Source organism: Primulina eburnea, chromosome 2, assembly GCF_022965805.1.
Source record: "Primulina eburnea isolate SZY01 chromosome 2, ASM2296580v1, whole genome shotgun sequence".
NCBI lineage: Eukaryota > Viridiplantae > Streptophyta > Magnoliopsida > Lamiales > Gesneriaceae > Primulina > Primulina eburnea.
Window position 1 is genome coordinate 10,093,302 of NC_133102.1, and position 23,299 is coordinate 10,116,600.

Consider the following 23,299-nt stretch of genomic DNA (forward strand, 5'->3'; position numbering starts at 1 on the left):
ACTGAAAGCATCACCTTCCAGTCAACACTTCTTTAACGTCTATGTGAGAAAGACTACATACACATGTTTTACGTCTGTGTGCAAGACGGAATCTGAGATGATGACTGAGTGTGTGTGTGTGTGTGTGAGAACTGATCAATGAACACTACCCGAAAGTGTTCTCACACACTGAGGGAAAAAGGCTTCTAATCTAAGCTGATAATACAATGAAGTGTTCCCTCTGGGCTGATTGCTTCTAACAAGCTGATATGTAATAAGCGTGCCCTTGTTCTCTGTTCTCGTTTTTCTCAGTGTTAGTCTTCACTGAACTTCAGCTTCTATTTATAGGCGTTTGGCTGACCGTACAGTAAGACTCAATAATGTGTCCGTTGCATTTTGAATTTGTTCCTCGACATCTTTCCGGAACTTTTGGCTTTAAGCTCTGATGCAACGTCTCTTATTGTACTGTGGTAGTACAATAGCTTTTGTACCTTCGTGCTTAGCTGGATTCCATTATTAAGCTTGTCTTGATCTGCAACTGATTGACTCTGACTGATGCTTTCAACTGGTCAGTTGAACTGGTCTTCTGTTGGGCTGGTGAAATCAGTTGAACTGATTTCACTCTTTCAGTTGAACTGGTCAGCTGGGCTCTTCATCAGTTGAACACTTCATCAGCTGGCCGGGCTTCTGAAGGTCTTCTGCTGAACTGCTCATCAGCTGGACATTCAGTTGAACTAGTCTTTCAGTTGGCACTTCAGTTCTACTGTTTTCAGTTTACGCGATCAGTTGGACGTCTTCAGTTAGCATTCCTCGACAGCTTTAGTTTTGGCTCGTAACTGATTATTTCAGTTCCAGCTTACTGCACACTAAGGTAGATTATTAGAAACAAAATAACAAGTTTTGTTAGCATCAAAATTAAGCAAAGATTGCGAACTTGAAAAGTTCCAACAATCTCCCCCTTTTTGATGATCACAAAACTTGAACAGTTAAAGTGATATGATTCTCCCCCTTTGTGAGAATCAAAAACATTTAAGCAATCAAAACAAAAATTCAGTTCCAGGAGTGAATGCTCCCCCTTACTAACTGAATTAATAAGAAAAACAATTTAAAAAGAAACTAAGATAATTTCAGTTTGAGGGATAACAAATTTGAAAAATATTTTTTTTAAAAAAAACTCCCCCTCAACAACTGAATTGAAAAATCATTTTAAAATATGAATTTAAAGGAAAACTCCCCCTTAAAAATATAAATAGTCACACGATTTTAAAATTATTTTAAAGCAGCAATAATCATGCAAGCAGTTAAGGCTACACAAAACTGGGATTATCAGTTCAGATACATTTAAACAAACTGAATAACATGATGTTCATTTAAACAAATAAACTTCCCTTGTATTACAATTAAGCACACCAGTTATGTAAGGGAAAACTGCTACTACATTTAGCTGGATTTTAAACATCAGTTATCAATCAGTTTACACATAATAGAACTAAATGTACCAACTATCGGTTGCCTTGAATCCTTGAAAGACTGCAAAGTCTTAATTTCCTTTTGATAGATGAACAGCTAACTGCTTTGAACTTGAGGTCCTGTGCTAGCCAACTGGTTTAGCTGATGCAAACTGGACTCAACTGATTGCTGAACCGCATTGATCATTTCTCCTGATCTGATATGGCAGTTAAGCGGCGGCACTTCTGATGATTAAGCTCCAGTTAACTCATCAGTTTCAGCTGGTAGTTGGGTTTCGTCTGTTGATCAGTTTAACTGGTAGGCTTGCAACTGAAATCTTGTTCGCATATCAGTTTTGCTGTTCTCCTGTCAGTTGACCTCAAAACCTGCAAGCTGCTAAAATAAGAAAATCGGATTCGAGCGAAGTGGCTACAATATTAATTGCAGAACCAATCCTCTCTTCTCAGAAAAACACGTGAGATATAAAATTTTTAAAAGGGTTTTGAAAACCATTTTAAATACCATTTTAAAACAAATTTAAAATACTTTAAAATATTTTACAAATATTTTAAAAACATTTTAGATCAGTTTTTCAAATGTCTTTCTTAGAACATCAAGCTCTGATACCAGTTGTCAGGATCGGTTATGGGGGCCCCGACTGAACATCAGTTACGAAGCTGTGCATCAGTCGTTGACCCTTCTGACTAATCTACCAATGAGCTGCAATAGCTCGTGTTCTAAGAATAAATACACCGATGAATTAGATCGAGTTTGGTTAAACAACTAAGCGGAAGACACTCAAAATAATCCTTCGTTAAGAAAACAAACTGATCAATTTTATATATCTTGTGCAACTGGTTAACTGAAGAAAAGAAGTCAGTTAGAGCTTATATCAGTTCGGTTATGGACAGAACTGAACTGATATCAGCTGGACTGATGAAACAATTAAGAACAACACAGTTAAACAGTTAGACTGAAAACAAAACACAAGATATGTTTATGGATGTTCGGAGACTTCAACTGCTCCTACGTCACCCCTTCTACCTCCTCGGGTAGGATACACTAGAAGACTTTGATTTATACAAACCTTTGTACAAACCCACCCAGCTTAGGACTTACCCACTGCCTAACTGAACTCCTAGTTCTAAACTGAAGGCATCACCTTCCAGTCAACACTTCTTTAACGTCTATGTGAGAAAGACTACATACACATGTTTTACGTCTGTGTGCAAGACGGAATCTGAGATGATGAGTGAGTGTGTGTGTGTGTGTGTGAGAACTGATCAATGAACACTACCCGAAAGTATTCTCACACACTGAGGGAAAAAGGCTTCTAATCTAAGCTGATAATACAATGAAGTGTTCCCTCTGGGCTGATTGCTTCTAACAAGCTGATATGTAATAAGCGTGCCCTTGTTCTCTGTTCTCGTTTTTCTCAGTGTTAGTCTTCACTGAACTTCAGCTTCTATTTATAGGCGTTTGGCTGACCGTACAGTAAGACTCAATAATGTGTCCGTTGCATTTTGAATTTGTTCCTCGACATCTTTCCGGAACTTTTGGCTTTAAGCTCTGATGCAACGTCTCTTATTGTACTGTGGTAGTACAATAGCTTTTGTACCTTCGTGCTTAGCTGGATTCCATTATTAAGCTTGTCTTGATCTGCAACTGATTGACTCTGACTGATGCTTTCAACTGGTCAGTTGAACTGGTCTTCTGTTGGGCTGGTGAAATCAGTTGAACTGATTTCACTCTTTCAGTTGAACTGGTCAGCTGGGCTCTTCATCAGTTGAACACTTCATCAGTTGGCCGGGCTTCTGAAGGTCTTCTGCTGAACTGCTCATCAGCTGGACATTCAGTTGAACTAGTCTTTCAGTTGGCACTTCAGTTCTACTGTTTTCAGTTTACGCGATTAGTTGGACGTCTTCAGTTAGCATTCCTCGACAGCTTTAGTTTTGGCTCGTAACTGATTATTTCAGTTCCAGCTTACTGCACACTAAGGTAGATTATTAGAAACAAAATAACAAGTTTTGTTAGCATCAAAATTAAGCAAAGATTGCGAACTTGAAAAGTTCCAACAGTTGGCCTTTCTGTAGCTTTACTTTAACTCTTGCCTGACGAGAGAGTTTGATGGATAACTCTATTTGTTGAAGCAGTGTCCTGTGCTTTTGTCCTAGGTTTGAAGATAGTCTAGACAAAGTTTTTCCATCCATCTGCTAGTGCAGACTCCTTGACATTTTTTTTTCTCATGTGATATTGATATTTTCAATTGGGATTTGCACTTATGAGAGCTCGGTCATTGGTTGACCTTTTTATAGATTGGGGATTTATTGGCTATCCCTTGATAGATTCTTACACCATTTTGATGTGGTTTCACCCTTATGTATCTATCCCAATTCGACCATTGTTGTCATTGTCACTTGATTGGCTCGCCATTATCTTCTGACCCCAATATGTGTAAGGCCTTCATCTTCATTTTCTTTTTTCTTCATCAGTACATCCGACGCTTTTGTCTCTCACCTCAATACTTACTTAAGCTATTAGTTGACCTCTAGCACTTACATGTAAAGGAACTCCTCCTCGGTATTGTTGGCTTACTCCCTTGGACTTTGTCAATATTTTTGTATTGATTATGCGTGAATTTGTTATGTTGTAGCTTTAGTGGCTTTGATGTCCGAACTTACTTTGATGACTCTCGTTGATCTTTGAGCTATTTTTGATACGTTTACCTTGCCCCCTAGCCTTGTTAAACTTTGACCAACCCATGAATCTAGGAGCTCCCTTTGGTTGCTGCGAATGGACTTGAATTGTGGGAATAATGAGCGTGGTTCCGTGGTCTTTTTTGTTGGTGGCAAGTATCACTAAGACAAGTGTTGACATGGCATATTTTCTTCGAACTCCCCCATGGCAGCTTCATCATGATCCAATGCATCTTTTACATTGATTATGTCTGCTTTATATTTAAACATGCATGCCGCATTTCATCTGAGTCACATCCCCGTTCCCAATCAGTCATTTGTGTGCATGCATATTACACTTTCGGGTTTTGCCTATGACAACTATAAGTCATGTGTTGACATAAACTCCTTGGTGATTGTTGCTCATGTATTGGTGAGTCTCTAGATCTTAACATATAACTTTGAACTCACAACATAGGTAATTCTAACGTTATGTTTGAAATTTTATGGTGTATTCACTCAAAACAACTTTCTCGCCCCTATCATTTATGTATAGCACTTCAGTTGGATTCCTTTCCCGCATGCATCTATATGCATTGCACTTCAGTCAGAACTCTTACCCGTATACATCTTTATTTACTGTTTTTGCATGCGGTGGTTGTAATTACATTTGGTGACTATTGGTTTGATATTGTGATTGTTGGTTGTTGCTTGAGGAGTGAAGATATGTTTGTATATGATGTTGATGTTGGAGGGGAATCATTATGTTGGTTTTTATATTCTGAGCTAATCCAGAAAACTCTCTTCTCCCATTTCTTGACAAAAATCATAATTGCCTACACAACTCCCCACTCCTACTTATTTCGTCCATTGGTTTCAAAATTAATCAAAATACATCCAATATGATAAAAGTGGCCTCATTCAAAAAATTTCATCCTTGAATAATAAACATCAATTATTTACAATAGTGACCTCATGATACTCGGAGTAAAATTTAAACAAAGAACAAAATTAATATAAGTTGGCCAGAAAGCCTACTCTATACATTATGAAACTTTCAAAAGTGACAAACTATCCCTTGTAATCTACTCATCTTCCATTTCTTCTTTATTTATCTTATAGTTGTCCAAAGAAAGTGTAGCTCCCCACTTTTATATCATCTTCTGTTATGTTTTTCAAATAACCCAAAGTCCCACCCCATGGGTTACCACTGCACAAATAAGAAAAACAGATTAGTATAAGTGGCTATAGAGCCTACTTTCTCCACAATATTTTATAAAGTTCAACAAAAGTAACAATAACATCAACATAAAAATATATGCAAGTGACCCAAACCATACAATTTCCCTGCTTTCTTTACTCTCTCCCTCAGCAAGCAAATCAGATCCAGCTTGATCCTTTCTTCCAGTAACGCACTTGCATATATTACTTTAATATCTCCAAACTCTCCCAAGTTTATTTCTTCTAATGGTTCTTGTAACCCATGTTGGTCATCTTCCATTTGAGATGACGCTATTAACAACTCATCAACTTGGAGTTCTTATTTTTCATATTATTTCTCTTGGATAAGCTCAGTTCCATGAGTGTCTCATACTTCTTCATCTTCCAATTTTTTAGTACTAGCTGCACATGAACCTTCTACTGCATCTATCTATTTTTTCCTTTGGTTGAACTCAATAATCAAGTTTATCAATTAATGGCTGCATTATCGGCCTAGGCGGCACGATAACAATTGACTTGAGAATTCTTTCCAATACCATGCTTGGAGTTGGTGTTTGCATGTACACTGGACTCTCTCACTCTTTTGCTACGAACCTTAATGAGACCAAAATCCCCATGGTAGTATCTAGCTTCAACCGCACGTGTGTTGGCTTGAAAAAGCTATGCATCGATTTCCACGATGTTCATATCATCTCTTTTTTAAAATAACAGGAGTTTGTGCATAGAGGATGTGATGCACTGATTCGCATGGATCCGATCTCTGAATAAAAATGCATGGTGGCAGATGGGTTCACCACGAAAAATGCTCACAAAGATGACATACTCCCCACAGTAACATTAGCTGGGAAAATTTCAATGGTCTTGGTGGTTTCCCCTGTAAACACAGCAACTGAAACTTTTGTGGGGATTAGGTCTTCTTCATTTTTGCCCAAGCTTCCTAACATGCTCACCGTCAAGACATTCATTTCTAAGCCTTTGTAGATTAGCACCCTGGACATTGGCTTGACATTCACATGGGTCTTGATATATAATGTCCTTATGTGCTTAGTCATGGTTGTTGTTGGCTTCTCAAGAACCACCTCCTTAGGCTTGTTTGAGTGATATTCTCTTATGATAACCCCTGAACCACCTTCAGGGAGTTTGCAGCTATTATTTATCTCTTTAACTGATACTTCAATTGTAGATTTCCCACACTTTTCTTCAACAAGTTTGAACTTCTCTGGTAGCATCACCACCTCTGTGGCAAAATCTACTGAGACGTGGAACTTTCCTAGACAAAAATTGAGAGTTTTTCTGTCCTGGTTGTCTTCTTCACTCAACAAATCTTCATCTTCTTCCATCAGTTTAACTTCAATAGCCGACTTATCTAAGTTGGATATACTCCCCACTGATTTTCAATGGCTGGAATGTCTGATATGAGTTCATTCATCATCTTAGCAAGTTCTCATCTTTTCAAAGCAGTCGTTTCTTTTAGCATTCTTCTTTACAGGTCCTACTCCACTCTTCAGGATTCGCTAAACTAATTTCTAGTAGGGAGGATGAATCTGGCCCTTGCTCTCTGACCCTCAATAGACTTTCTTATAAGAGCTTGGTTCACATGCTGATAACCACCATTGGCAACTGACTTCTTCTTGGCTTGCACTTGTCGTGACTCTCTTTCGGACAAGTTTATGTTATCCACATATCTTTGGTGAGATGGCTCCCATCTGAACTACTGAACTGGTCTCCTATGGAAATGTTCGTTCCTTGGTCCGAATGCCATATATTCACCAACATTTTTGGATAATCCCATCTTCAAAATTCAGACCTTTCAGTATCCAACACTTCTAAATTTTTCTTTCAACAACTCTATGGTTTCGGCACCTCTTATCATCTAGAAAGTCTTTCAGATCTGTCACATTCACATTGATAGAGGTTGTATGGAAAAGTAAATCACCATCCACCGCCATAGACTCCTGTTTGTCAAGAAACTTAAAAAATCTCTTGTTAATTCTATAATACAAAATATTCTTAATATCCCAACGACTTAGTGACATGATTATATGAGTTGTGCTATTTACAATATTTTCGTCCCTTTGGCTCTTCTTTATATGACACTCTATGATCCGGTAGGAAAGTGATAAATTTCTCTATAACTGAGGAATCAAAAACATCACCAGTCTTCGAGACATAAAAATGTACTGCATATCTTAATGTAGTTGAAGGCTATTATTCTTCTCTGCTTGTGTCAGTTTCTTTTTCAGCAAAGGAACAATATGTGAACCACTTGATCGGATCTCAACCAACACAACTTTCTCCATTTCTTGATAATAGGAACTCATAGTTGTTTTCTTTTTTGTATGACTCTTCCCTAAATAATTCCTCATATTCAATAACTTTCGCAACCAACTCAAAGAAGTCGTTGAACCCCATGCCTTGGAATTTTTCCTCAATTCAAAATATAGACACTTTTGTGCCATTTTCATGAACCCCGTATTTAGTAAGCACATTTGCACACGTTCTTCATCTTTTTGAACATGTCAATAAACATTCCACAGATTCTCCTTTCATTCGAGTGATTCTAGACAAATAATTCATGCATATCTCTAGAAAAGTTATGTAAAATTTAGTGTGGAATTGCCTTTTCATCGCCTGCCAATTCATCACTGAATTTTGGGGAGCGAGGCATACCATGCAAATACAGTCCCTGTGAGAGAATTTAGGAATGATAGCAGCTTTAAGTTGTTGAAATTCTCCAAGTTGTCCAACTCCTCACACTAGATAGTAAATCTAGCAATGTGTTATTTATGACATTTCATTCGGATACGACAGTATAAACCAAAGTTTCATCATAAAACAAACACAATATAATTTACCATTACTTTTTTTATACTTTAAATCTCATTAAATTATATTTATCTATTTATCACTAATTTATCATATCATTCACTTCAAACGGTACCGTAGCTATGAAATATTTCTGATTATCAGGAAAATGAATATTTGAAGACCGCATCACGATTCGTGTCCCTTGAAATATGATGAATTTTTATATCCTACTATATGTAATAGAGAATGGACAAAAATAAGTGTGGGAAAAATTAGAGTAAATTTTTTTGGTATGAGTAACTATTAATAAATGGATAAACTTATACATGAACTATAATGAATGATTTAATTGGTATATGATCCAACTAAAAAGTCAATTTTACTTTTAGCCTAAATTTATTTCAAGTTCAATTATTATTATTATTAAATTTAATAGGTTGATACCCCATTTCAACCTACTGGGTCAGCCCAATTCAGGTTTGCCCAAATGATATAGGATGACCTAGCTCGGGTGAACTAACAATCATCTAAGAAGGCCCTCCCTTGGGCTACTCTGAATTTGAGCTCTCATGCCTTGGCCTAGATCCTAACTAGCCATCTTTCTCACTTGAGCTATTAATTCTTTGAATTACCTATGATCCTAGCTCCTAGCGAGCCGACCTCATCACTTGTTGAGATCCTAGATCCTAGATAGGCAACCGCCTAACCAAGTGATCGAGAGGATCTCAACAGAAGGTGATGATGTGCCTAAATTGGATCGAGGCTTTACATGACCTCTACTCCGTAAAGGAAAAAATTGAGTCCTTCAAGTTCTATACTTTTTGGACGTATATGAGAACAAATCTTAAACTCTCTACATCAGTCACACAAAAATAGTGGTTTCCGAAAAAGATTACTGATGTTCCCGAGGTTGGCTACAAACCTGAGCTTTGTGAGTGGAAACCAAGCTACAAGGGACAAAAAAAACTGAAATGTCTCTCACACAATAATATCTCATAAGTTGATTTACTCACCTCGATTGGGGAAGGCTTGGCTCTCAACCTAGGGTGTGAGCCCCAAGGTTTTGTCAAAACAAGCGTTCCTTTGACTTTTTGTATCTCCTTATCCCTAAAAATATCAGGTTCAATTTCATTTTCCTGGATGTGGAGGGGAGGACATTCACTCTTATCTCTAGTATATATTTTTATAGCCGAACATGTCCTGGTTCGATTCCAGATTAACTTTAGCGTTAGAGATATTACGTCGGAGCTAACCTTCGTCCCCTTTCTAACGTTCTTTCTCATGATTTTAGGGGTTCACCAGGTGCTTAGTTGACAGGTCAGCCATGTCCTACCACCGGCAGGTGCTCACCTTTTTATTTATAACAAAAAGTATCTGCCCCATTTTCTTTGTGAGAATCACTTGACACCGTATGTGTGAAATTTGAGCTAAGGCATAAAAAATAAGAAGGTGGTGAAAGAGTTTCTTACCGAGAGTAGATGAAGGGCTCAATAAAGAAAGAAAACGAGTTTTATTTTTCTTTTTTTTTCTAGAAAGAAAAAATTTGATGCGATTTCTTTTTATGGGAGATCTAGCAGAGGTGGTGGGGAGCTAATGTTATGTCCTAGGTTAGAGGCCTTTGTAATTCTAGGAGCTCCAAGGTGTAATTTTAAAATTTGCACTATTTTTCAGATGAAGTTGATCTATGTGAGATTATGGGGATTTAGGACGGGGAGCTAAGGCTATGTCCTAGCTCGAAGCCTTGGTAACCTCAAGAGCTCAAAGGTTTAATTTTTTAAAAAAAAAATTGAAGTTTTTCCTTCTAAAGGAGATATAGCAGAGGTGATGGGGAGATAAGGATATGTCCTAACTCAATGCCCTTGGTAACTTCAGGATTACCCATATGTAATGAGGAGATATGACGGGAGATAAGGCTATGTCTTAGCTCGAAGCCCTTGGTAACTTCAGGAGCACACATGTGTAATTTTAAAAGTTGAACTATTTTTCTGATGAAGTTGATCTAGTTGAGATAATGAGGAGCTATGACAGGGAGATAAGGCTATGTCCTAGCTCGAAGCCCTTGGTGACACCAAGTGCTCCAAGGTTTAATTTTCACAAAATTGTTGAAGTATTTTCTGCTAAGGGAGATCTAGCAGTGGTGGTGAGGAGCTAAGACTATGTCCTTGCTCGGAGCCCTTGGTAAGCGCAGGATCTCCAAGGTGTAAATTTAAAAGGCGAACTATTTTTTGAATGAATTTGATCTAGTTGAGATGATGTGTGGATAGGAAGAGGAGCTAAAGCTATGTCCTAGCTCAGAGCCCTTGGTGACCCCAAGAGCTTCAATTTTTAATTTTTAAAAAAAATGTTGAAGTGTTTCATGCAAAGGGAGATCTAGAAGAGGTGATGGAGAGCTAATGTTGTGTACTAGATCGGATTCCTTGGTAATTCCATGAGCTCCAAAGTGTAATTTTATAAGTTGAACTATTTTTCGGATGTAGTTGATCTAGATGAGATGATGGGGATCTAGGACGGAGAGCTATGGCTATGTCCTAGCTCGGAGCCCTTGGTGACCCCAAGAGTTCCAAGGTTTAATTTTCAAAAACTTGTTGAATTGTTTCTTGCTAAGGAAGATCTAGCAAAGACGATGTGGAGCTAAGGCTATGTCCTAGCTCAGAGCCTTGTTAATTCTAGGAAATCCAAGGTGTAATTTTAAAAGTTGAACTACTTTTCGGATGAACTTGATCTAGATGAGATGATGGGGAGCTTGGACGGGGAGCTAATGCTATGTACTTGCTCGGAACCCTTGGTGACCCCAAGAGCTCGAAGGTTTAAATTTCAAAAATTTGTTGAAATGTTTCATGCTAAGAGAGAGCTAGCAAAGGTGATAGAGAGCTCAGACTATATCCTATCTTGGAGCCCTATGTAACCCCAAGAACTCCAAGATTTAAAATTCCAAGTATTTTCCAACGAAGAAGAAAAAGAAATGGGGAGTTAAGAATACATCCTAGCTCGGAGCCCTTCGTGGCCCAAGAGCTCCAAGGTGGTATTTTAAGAGTTGGAGTATTTTCCACGTGAGAGGCATAGGTGATGGGGAGCTCGGACTATGTCGTTGTTCAGATCCCTTGGTAACCCCAAGTACTCCAAGGTTTAATTGTTGAAGAAATATTGTGTTTGGTTCTCTATTCATAGTCGAGCTGGTGGTCTTGGTTAATATTCATCATTTAGGTCTAGCTCATGGTTACGGACATGTTCATTTGCCTCGCCTGCAACAAATACCTTTCAAGGTGATTACCTAACATGTTATTACTTGATTTTTTTTTCTGAATTATGTTTAAGTGTGTGCCGACATCTTGAAAGAGCAACTAATATGAGTTTTAACCTTCGATTAACTCAGGCTTGAAAGGGAAATACAGTTATACCCCATAGGAAAGATCCTACACAAAAGCCCACAAGTCGGCCAATTCAGGTCTGCCCAAATGACAGAGGATGAACTAGCTCAGGTAAACTAACAATCATTTAAGAAGGATCTCCTTTGTTCTACTATGAATTTGAGCTCCCATGCCTTGGCCTAGCTCATAGCTAGTTGTCTTCCTCACTTGAGATATTAATTATTTGACTTACCTAAGATCCTTGCTCCTAGTTAACCAATCTCCTCACTTGTTGAGCTCCTAGCTAGGCGACCTTTTAACTCAGTGATCGAGAGGATCTCAGTGGAAGGTGAGGATGTGCCTAACATGGATTGAGGCTTTACGTGACCTCAAATCTGTAAATGGAAAGTGAGTCCTCCAAGATATGTAATTTTTGGAGGTATGTGATAATGACTCTTCAACTTTCTAAGTCTGGCACACAAAAATATTGGTATCCAAAAAGACTAGCAGTGTTACCGAGGTCGGCTACATACCTGAGCTTTGTGAGTGGAGATCTTTCTACAAAGGACAAAATGAACGTCCTGCCTCCCCTACAACAAGATATCATAGGATGATTTACTTACCTCAATTGGGGAAGGCTTAGCTCCCAACCAAATGGGTAAATCCCAAACACTTGTTAAAACAAGTGTTATTTTTACTTTTTCTAATTCATTTTCTCTATAAATGCCGGTTTGATTTCATTTTCTAGCGGCATGAAAGATGTGGCTGAACAACGGCATGAAGGTTCACAAATTCCAGCCGCCGATTCAACTGAAGAATAAAGCTCTTCTATTCCTCTCCTCCATCAATTACAGCTTCAATCAGATTTTCTTTCTGATCTTAACGTACATATCTTCTCTGAGTTCAACGATAATTCTTCCAAGGTTCTGCTCGATCAAGCTCACACGCAAATCAAGAATCTTTCCAAAACAGCCAACAATATCGAGATCAAGCAGTTTACTCATACAGTTGATTTTGACAACTTTCAGAAAGATGTAGGTATGACAACTTTCCCCACGGGTTTGGGGCTCCACGGGGAAAACCCGAAATGGTGATGGGGATCTTCGATTTTTTCAGGTTTGGGTTCGATTCAGGGATTATTTTAAATCCCCGATGTAGTTCGGGACGAGTATGAGATTACTATCCCCATCACCATCCCCGAACCCGCCCCGAAAATAATATCAATAATAAAATAATAGTATTATTAGTATCAATAATATAATAATATTATTATTTTTAAAATATTAATAATTATATTATTATTAATATTGATATTAATATTAATATTAATATTAATATTATCACTAATAATAATAGATAATAATAAGTTTTGGTTTGAGAAAATTTCTGAATCCGTCATTGTCTTGCCATATTAATATTGTTGAAACGGGGATGAGGTGGGGATGGGAAGTTGATCCCCGAAGTTTCGGGTTTGGGGATTCCCCGAACCCGAAAAAAAGAGATCGGGACGGGTATGGGGGTGCGGATGGAATTCGGGGACGGGGATGGGGATAGCAAACCCGCCCCCGCCCCATTCCATTGCCATCCCTAGAAAGATGTTCTAGTGTTCTACGCGATTTTGGTTATCTAGAGATGAACATCAAGATATTCACCATTGATCAATCTGTAGCCATGCGTCAGACTGAAAATTTGGGTGTAACTCTATCAAGTCAAATAATACAATCCCAACAGTACGTGGAATCCCGACTCGATCATATTTAGACCACAATTGGTAGCCAATTGCAATAATTCTTGATCATATGCAATGAGATGATATCAAAAAAGGGAATTAGTGGATTCAAGAAGCTTGAAGAGCAAAAGCAGCGAGCCGAAAGGGCTAAGCATAAAGAGTCTAAGCACAATGATGAAAGAAGGAAACTGGAAGAAGAAAAAGAAGATGAGGTGATAGCAGCGGTTCAGGCCATAGAAGATATGATTCTCCAGTATGTGTAATAGGATTTGTTTAAATTTTATGCACTTGTAGAATGAAATTTCATTTTCTTAATGAAATTCATTTTATTTAAATCATTGCAAAATTTACTCTATGTAAATGTCTGTATAGACATGCAACTTGGTTTTGTCATCAGCAAAAAATAAAAAATTTGTTATAATATTTTTTCCCTAAGATTTTGTGATTGACAAAATAATAATAGCATGAAGCCATTACAGAAAACCAACCACTATATTTTCTGTATTTCAGGTTTTTTATCACAAATAAATATTCCAGTCACTCAAGTATTTTTTCTTCACTAGATGTCGATCATCTAATTTATGGCCGCCACGCCTTAAATAAAGATTGTTACTATCTAATCTTTGGTCTGAGATGTGCAAATCAAAATGGATATCTTACTTCCAACCGTTTTGAAAATTGTCAGTTATATTATGCGGAACAGTATCCCACCCACTCCTGATATGACAGATAATATCTTAAATTGTCCAAAGTTAAACCAGCTTTTTAGAAGCTAAGAGATATAAGTTACAAAAGAAGATAAACATTTAATGAACATCTAATGAAATGTACCTAGTCTGAGAGCGAAAAGTACATTATGTAAGGACTGGTACAAGTGATCGTTGAAAAATTTTATCTGACCATTAGAAGCTTTCAGCTATATTGATGTATATTCAGTTTCAAGAAAGATGACATACACAACTCTCACACATATTTCAAATATGCATTATCAAAATCTTTGAACACTCCTACAAGAAATACTTCAAGCTTGCTCATACAACACTCGCTTATCAGAATTATATCAGATCGTCAAGGATCAAATTTGTGCTACAACAAAACTCAAACCGTCAAGTCTGGCCATTGAATTTTGTGTTTGTTGTCTAGGTGAACTGAGGGATCTTAATTATACAAAAGTGTAAAGTGATCATTAAGAGTTTCAGTTAGGCAGTAATAAGTCTTAACTGAAGTAGATTGTTACAAAACGTTGTAAAACCAAAGTCTTTTAGAGAAAACCTTCTTAAGTGGAAGAATGAATGGTGTATGAGTTTTATCTCCGACCATCTATAAAAATACTTGTGTTATTATATTATACATTTACATTTATGAAAATCCCATTTCAAGCTTATTTATTGTTAAACTGTCAAATATAGTATATCACTAATCAGACTAGATCGTTCACACACTTAAAATTTTTAGTGCTCCAGTAAGTCTAATCATTCAAGAATATTTCTTAACAGTCTGAAAAACTTTTAAGAACGGTTCAAAACAAAGAAAATTTTATAAGAGTTTATGTATCTCCTATAAATTCTAACCTGGTCCCAACAAATATTCATAGTTGAACTATGATGTATTGTTGTTTGATGATCGAAGCATCGTTTTGATACATTAAGAATTTAGAAAATTATTCAATATATAAGTTATAAGTTCATGAAAAAATATCTCTCGAAAACAAGCCGCACGTGGCGGTCGAAGCGTTGACATGGTGACACATCAATTTCACTCATTAGCCCGATTTGTGTGATTACACTAACCATAAGTTTATTAGGATTTTAGCATTTTTTGTAAGCTTCGTTATTTTTCAACTTACATTAATTTAAAGGTATTTGACAATTTGCATAATATAACCTAACATTCTTGTACACCAAGCATTAAATTGTTTTTAAAATATCCCGATTCCCACCCTCAAATCAAATTAAAACCATCATTTTGCAATTTTTTAAATAATTTCCCAAATATTAAAATTAAAGGAGCGATTTTTTCAATTGGGAAGTTGGTTATTTAACCTAATTAATATTTTTTACATAGCAACTTAGACATCTCCTGTTGACTTGCAACTTGTTTGAAATTGTGTTTTTTTTAATAAGGGAATATGAAATTGAGATAGCATATTATGTACCACCTGGATAATTTTTAAATAGAATTTTAAAATTTAAAATAGAATTTAAAAGGCATTGATTATCTTATGTTTGGCAAAAACTTATGTGAGACGGTCTCACGGGTCGAATTTGTGAGACGGATCTCTTATTTGGGTCATCCATAAAAAAGTATAATTTTTTATGCTAAGAGTATTACTTTTTATTGTGAATATGAGTAGGGTTGACCCGTCTCACAGATTAGTATCCGTGAGACGGTCTCACATGAGACTCACTCCTGATGCTTTGTGCAAGTAGCTAAAATGCGGATAAATTTTAGAATAAAAATATTCAGAATTCAGTGTGCAAATTGAAAAAATTGACTCTATAAATAGGCTTAATTAAAATTATTAACATCCCTACTAATTCCACATTTATAACTTATTCACATGATTTTTTTTAAACATAATTTAAAATTTCTAAACTAGAAACTATAGATATGCAAATATCCATATTCATGCTTGGCATTAAAAATTTTCGTTTCAAAAATACAAATTTTGTATGTTAAGGGAGTGTTTGGCAGGAGTGATAAAGTGAGTTTATTTTTTTTAACCCACCTTATCCCTCGTTTGGTACGCGTGATTATTTAACCAAGTCAATACCTCTTATGAATGATTAGGTTATATTAGGTGGGTTAAAATAATACCTCCTCACCCCTTAGGATTATTTATCCAACTCTTAATCGTTCCTATTTTTCCAATTTTACCCTTATCCTATATCCAAACTCACTACCACTTCCCGCCACAACCGTCGCCACTGACCACCAGCCGCTGCCGCCGCCGCCGCCTCTGGCCGACAACCTTTCGGCCGATCTCCGCTGGCAGCCGCCGAGAACCAGCCGACGCCGGACCACCGACCGTCGTCGCCGACCGATAACTTCCGGCGGCGGGCAGCCGTCGACGCCGCTGACTGTCGGCCGCACCGACGTTGCCGGAACGTTGCCGTCATCGTCGTCAGACCGCCGCCGCCGGAGTGGAAGAAGAAAAGAAAAGAAGAAAGGGCAATTTTGTCCTTTCATCAAAAAATTCAAAATTATCCTATACTTAAAAATCTTACCAAGCATAACACCATATATTACATTTCTACGACAATCATTTTCTTTATCATTTACTTACTAATCATTAGTTTATTTATCCTCCAAACCAAACGCAGCCTAAAAGATAAAAATTTATGTATTAAAACCCAAATAAACGTCTCTTTGTCAATTTATCATATCGCTAATGATGTAATATAAACTACATAATATATATACTTTAAAAATTATATTTTCATCACAAAACTTTCTTAAGACGGTCTCACAAATCAATATTGTGAGACAGATCTCTTATTTGGGTCACTCATGATAAAATATACTTTTATGTCATAATTATTACTTATTATTGTAAATATGAACATTGTTGACCCGTTTCAGGGATAAAAATTCGTTAGACCATCTTATAAGAAATCTATTTTTTTATGTAATCTAAAATTCGAAACATTAATTTTTCGATTGAATTAAATTAAAATCAATTCAAATCAACGAATGGATTTGGTTCGATTATTTATAGTTTCTGCTCATCATATTATATGGGAGAGACCATTAAACTTGGTCATAATTATATATTAATATAATCATACTACCAATAATCGATGGGTCAATTAATAAAAATTGAAAACTTTGCGTATAAAATCTTCCACTGGACACGGAACCGACAAAATATTTATAATAAAAAATAAAAATTTCAATATAAAAAATAATAGTTACTGTTGAAAAATTATTTAAAAATGTGAAAAATATTTGTGTTGAAAATGTGAATGTTGAATGTTGAAAATTAGGTAAAATTAGGTGTTGAATATTGAAAATTAGTGTGTGATTATGTATGTAATGATGTATTTTATTTTTGGATTATTTGTAAAGATTTCCTATAAATAGATCTCTCATTTGTGAAGAAAAACACAATTGAGTAGAGAGAAAAATATTATAAAGTGTGTAGTTTGGTAAATTTTGAGAGTTTGAGATTTTTACTTTTTACCATAAAATTTTACTTTTTCACAACACGTTATCAGCACGAAGCTCTAAAAGTCCTACATACTTTTCCAAGCTCCAAACAGAAGAAAAAGGTAACAAAAGTAATTATATTTATGTTACTGTTATTTATTTATTGTGTATTTATTTAATATATAATATAATGTTATTATTAAAAATAATAAAAATAAATTTTTCATAAACTTGTTATAAATCCTGGGAGGATGTTAAGACGACATCCCACACTCCCGGCAAGGAATACGACAACTATAAAAGCCTATAAGGTTTTTAAACAAAATAAATTATGACACTCATTATAATATTATGATATGATATACATAATTATTTAAACATGACTAATATTTTATACATCATATTATTACCATAAAATTATACAAATACATACATTTATTTTTTTGTACACCAACAGTCATAAATGGTAAAAAACGGCTAGTTTTTGCCCTATAAATATGATCTCATAAACACATTCAATCACTCCAACTTTCTCTTCTTCTCTAAAAATTATTCATCATCAAATTTTTCGAAGAAAAAAGAAGATGTCTTTCTCAAGGATATTTTTAATTATTTTGGTTATCATACTCACGAGTCTTGTATATATCGGAGAATATCCTCCTCGTACGTTTTCTTTATTTTTACAAATACTTGTACTTGTTGTTTATCCGTTACTTTGTATTGCAATATTTATTAACTAATAAAATGCATTGTAATTTTTTTTAGTACCACCATGTCAAATTTAACAAAGCTCGAATTTGTTGCGCTCGACATCACGGGAAAGAATTATATGCCATGGACTCTAGATGTAGAAATGCATCTTGAGTCATTGGGTCTAAGCGAGACCATTAAAGAAAATGGTATATCTTCATCACAAGAAAAAGCAAAAGATATAATATTTTTGCGGCGACATCTTGATGAAGGTTTAAAATGTGAATACCTCATCGAAAAAGATTACATAGGCTCTGTGGAAAGGATTGAAAGAAAGATTTGAACATATAAGGGAAGTTATACTTCCGACCGCCCGTGATGAATGGAATATGTTAAGATTCCAAGATTTTAAGAAAGTCAGTGATTATAATTCAGCGATGTATCGAATAATCTCGCAAGCTAAAATTTTGTGGACATGAGATCACAGAATCTGAGATGCTTGAAAAAACATTTTCCTACGTTTCATGCATCAAATATTACTCTACAGCAACAATATAAAGTACGTGGATTCGCGAGATATTCTGAACTCTTCGTCTGTCTTCTTGTAGCGGAAAAAAACAACGAGCTATTAATGAGAAATCATCAGTCCCGACCCACTGGATCAACAAGCATTTCCAGAAGTAAATGCTGTAAGTAAAAATGAATTTAAACCTGGAAACCAAAATCAATTTCAAAGACAAGGTTTTGGTCGAGGTCGAGGTCGTGGACGTGGACGTGGACGTGAACGTGGAATTGGTCGTGGTCGTGGACGCGGCCGTGGTTTTGAAAATAATAGAGATAGTTATTTTTATAACTCATCTCAAAAGAGCGTCCCAAACCATCCACTGAAAAGGCATCATGAGAATACAAGTGTTAATGAGAATCACTCAAAAAGATATGAAAGTTCTTGTTACAGATGTGGTACTCCAGGACATTGGTCCAAAGTTTGTCGAGCCCCTGAGCACCTTTGTAAACTTTATAAAGAATTATTAAAGGGGAAAGAAAAGGAGACCAACTTCACTGAACGCAGTGACCGTTTGAGTGATTCAACTCATTTTGATGCTGGTGATTTTATGAATGATTTCTCTGGAAATGATCAATATGTTGGTGGGATAGAAATGAACAATATTGATGCTGCAGATTTTCTCAACGATTTCTCTGAAAATGAACAATATAATGGTAGAATATAAATGTACAATAATTTATTTTTCATGTATTCATAGAATAATGTTTTATTGTATAATTATAATATGTGTTATATTTAAATATATATTGCCAGTAATTTATTTCATTGCATATTTTTTTGAAGTTCAAATATGGAAAATGCTATGAACAAAGCTGAAGTTTGCATACCCGATAGTGGTACAACGCACACTATCCTCCGAGATAAAAGATATTTCTTGGAACTAAAACCAACAAAAACAACGGTGAATACAATATCAGGTCCTGTAGACTTGATAAAAGGATGTGGTAAAGCACAATTTTTGTTACCTAATGGTACAAATTTTTTTATCAATGATGCTTTATATTCACCACAATCGAAAAGAAATTTGTTGAGTTTTAATGATATATATTCCCATGGGTATGATACTCAAACAATGAATGAAGGGAATGAGAAATATATGTGTCTTATCACATATAAATCAGGAAAGAAATATGTGATTGAAAAACTACCAATGCTCCGTACTGGATTGCATTATACACATATAAGTCCCATTGAATCAAACATGGTAGTTGATAATTCTTCGATATTAACCAATTGGCATGATCGATTGGGACATCCTGGTTCAACAATGATGCGAAGAATTATAGAAAATACACATGGTCATCCACTGAAAGACCAGACGATCTTTCAGAATAATAAGTTTCAATGTAAAGCATGTTCTCTTGGAAAACTTATTATAAGACCATTACCAGTCAAAATCCAAACTGAATCACCAATGTTTCTTGAACGTATTCAGGGTGATATTTGTGGACCAATCCATCCACCATGTGGACCATTCAGATACTTTATGGTATTGATTGATGCCTCCAGCAGATGGTCACATGTATGTTTATTGTCAACTCGAAATGTTGCATTTGCAATATTACTTGCTCAAATAATAAAATTGAGGAATCAGTTTCCGATTATACAATCAAGAAAATTAGACTTGATAATGCTGGTGAATTTACTTCCCAGACTTTCAATGATTATTGTATGTCTATGAGAATCATTGTTGAGCATCCTGTTGCTCATGTACATACACAGAATAGATTGGCTGAATCATTGATTAAACGTCTGCAAATGATTGCTAGACCAATGATTATGAAAACAAAGCTCCCTATTTCTATATGGGGACATGCAATTTTACATGCTGCTTCATTAATTCGCATCAGACCAAGTGCATATCATAAATACTCCCCATTACAGCTTGCATTTGGTAAAGAACCAGACATTTCTCATCTGAGAATTTTTGGATGTATGGTATATGTGCCTATTGCACCACCACAACGAAAGAAAATGGGACCTCAAAGAAAGGTTGGAATTTATATCGGTTATGATAGTCCATCAATCATTCGATATCTTGAACCTCAGACAGACGACGTGTTCACATCAGGTTTTGCTGATTGTCATTTTAATGAGGAAATATTCCCAATGTTAGGGGGAGAACAAAAACATACCGAAAAGGAAATTACATGGTATGTATCATCATTGTTACATCTGGATCCAAGAATAAAACAATGTGAAAAGGATGTACAACAAATTGTACACTTGCAAAGAATAGCAAATCAAATACCAGATGCATTTGCAGACACAAAAGGGGTAACTAAATCATATATACATGCTGCAAATGCCCCTGCTCGAATTGAAATTCCAAAGAAACAAATGGAAGATACTCATGATGTCATTAAACGCCTGAAGCGTGGAAGGCCAGTCGGTTCCAAGGATAAAAATCCTCGAAAAAGAAAATTCATAGAGAAACACGATGATCACAAAATAAAGAATGATGTTTCTGAAGAAACACATGATGATCACAAAATAGAGAATGGTGTTCCTGAAGAAACACATGATGATGAAAATGTTATGTCAGAACCACAAACTGACGAGAATCATGAAATCTCTATCAATTACATTAATACTGGAAAAATATGGAACCGAAAAGATATAGATGAAATTGATGATATATTTTCTTATAATGTGGCAATCGACATCATAAATGATAACGAAGATCATGAACCAAAATCTTTTGGTGAATGTAAAAATCGGCAGGATTGGATAAAATGGAAAGAAGCCATCCAGGTTGAATTAGATTCGCTAAATAAACGTAATGTTTTTGGACCTATAGTCCTTACACCTGAAGGTGTAAAACCTGTTGGATACAAATGGGTTTTTATTCGAAAGCGAAATGAGAAAAATGAAATTGTAAGATATAAAGCTCAACTTGTTGCACAAGGTATTTCTCAAAGACCTGGAATTGATTATGAAGAAACGTATTCTCCCGTGATGGACGCAATTACGTTTCGGTATTTGATTAGCTTGGCGGTATCTGAAAATTTAGAAATGCGTCTTATGGATGTTATTACAGCTTACTTATATGGATCACTTGATAGTAATATATATATGAAAATCCCTGAAGGATTTAAGATGCCTGCAGCACAAAGTTCAAAACCCAGAGAATGTTATTCTGTGAAATTACAAAGATCATTATATGGGTTAAAGCAATCCGGTCGAATGTAGTATAATCGACTAAGTGATCACTTGATGAAAAAGGGATATGTAAATAATTCAATATGCCCTTGTGTTTTCATTAAGAAAACAACATCCGGATGCGTAATTATTGCTGTATATGTTGATGATTTAAACATCATTGGAACGAATAGGGAAATTCAAGAAGTTGTGTCATACTTGAAGGAAGAATTTGAAATGAAGGATCTTGGAAAAACCAAGTATTGTCTGAGTTTACAAATTGAACAAAAAGAATGTGGAATGTTTGTTCACCAGACAAATTATACAGAAAAGATCCTTAAACGTTTTAATATGGATAAATCAAATCCTTTAAGTACTCCAATGGTTGTTAGATCATTAAACATAGAAAAGGATCCATTCCGTCCATGTGAAGATGATGAAGATATTCTTGGTCCAGAAGTACCATATCTAAGTGCTATCGGTGCCCTTATGTATCTTACAAATTGTACGAGGCCCGATATATCTTTTGCCGTAAATTTGTTGGCAAGATTTAGCACATGTCCAACAAAGAGACACTGGAACGGAATTAAACATATATTCCGTTATTTACGAGGAACGACAGACTTGGGACTTTTGTATTCAAAAGATGCTAATCCAAGTATAATTGGTTATGCTGATGCTGGATACTTATCTGATCCACATAAGGCACGTTCCCAAACTGGATATGTATTTACTCGTGGAGGCACTGCAATTTCTTGGCGTTCACAGAAACAAACGCTCGCAACAACTTCATCAAATCATGCCGAGATTATTGCACTACATGAAGCAAGTCGTGAATGTGTGTGGTTAAAATCAATGACCCAACATATCCAAATCTCATGCGGATTATCATTCGACGAGAAGCTTGTGATAATATATGAAGATAATGCTGCATGTGTTGCACAAATGAAAGAAGGATATATAAAAAGCGACAGAACTAAACATATTCCTCCTAAGTTCTTCGCATTCACCAAGGAGCTTGAGAAGAATAAATGTATTGATGTTCGTCACATTCAATCAAGTGAAAACTCATCAGATCTCTTCACAAAGGCACTTCCTACGTCAATATTCAGAAAGCACATATATAATATTGGGATGCGCAATCTGCGAAATTTGTGAAGAATTGTTCATGTCAACATCAGAGGGAGTTTACGTGATTGCACTCTTTTTCCCTTACTATGGTTTTTATCTCAATGAGTTTTTCCAAGTAAGGTTTTTAACGAGGCAGTATAAAAACACGTAATGAAGACAATCATTATGATCATCATCACAAGGGGGAGTGTTGAAAAATTATTTAAAAATGTGAAAAATATTTGTGTTGAAAATGTGAATGTTGAATGTTGAAAATTAGGTAAAATTAGGTGTTGAATATTGAAAATTAGTGTGTGATGATGTATGTAATGATGTATTTATTTTGGATTATTTGTAAGATTTCCTATAAATAGATCTCTCATTTGTTAAGAAAAACATAATTGAGTAGAGAGAAAAATATTATAAAGTGTGTAGT

At 35.7% G+C, this 23,299-nt stretch overlaps 1 long non-coding RNA gene across 3 annotated transcripts in view; it reads right to left on the minus strand.

Moving 5' to 3' along the window:
- Window positions 1–3,534: 3,534 nt before the first annotated feature.
- Window positions 3,535–23,299, minus strand: part of LOC140822948 (uncharacterized) — a 28,081-nt gene continuing 8,316 nt past the window's right edge. For 2 of the 3 annotated variants that reach the window (XR_012116074.1, XR_012116075.1), the window contains exon 3: window positions 3,535–6,594. This is a non-coding gene — a long non-coding RNA (uncharacterized lncRNA). The remainder of the gene's footprint in view (window positions 6,595–23,299) is intronic. The other variant, XR_012116073.1, reaches the window with a different exon arrangement.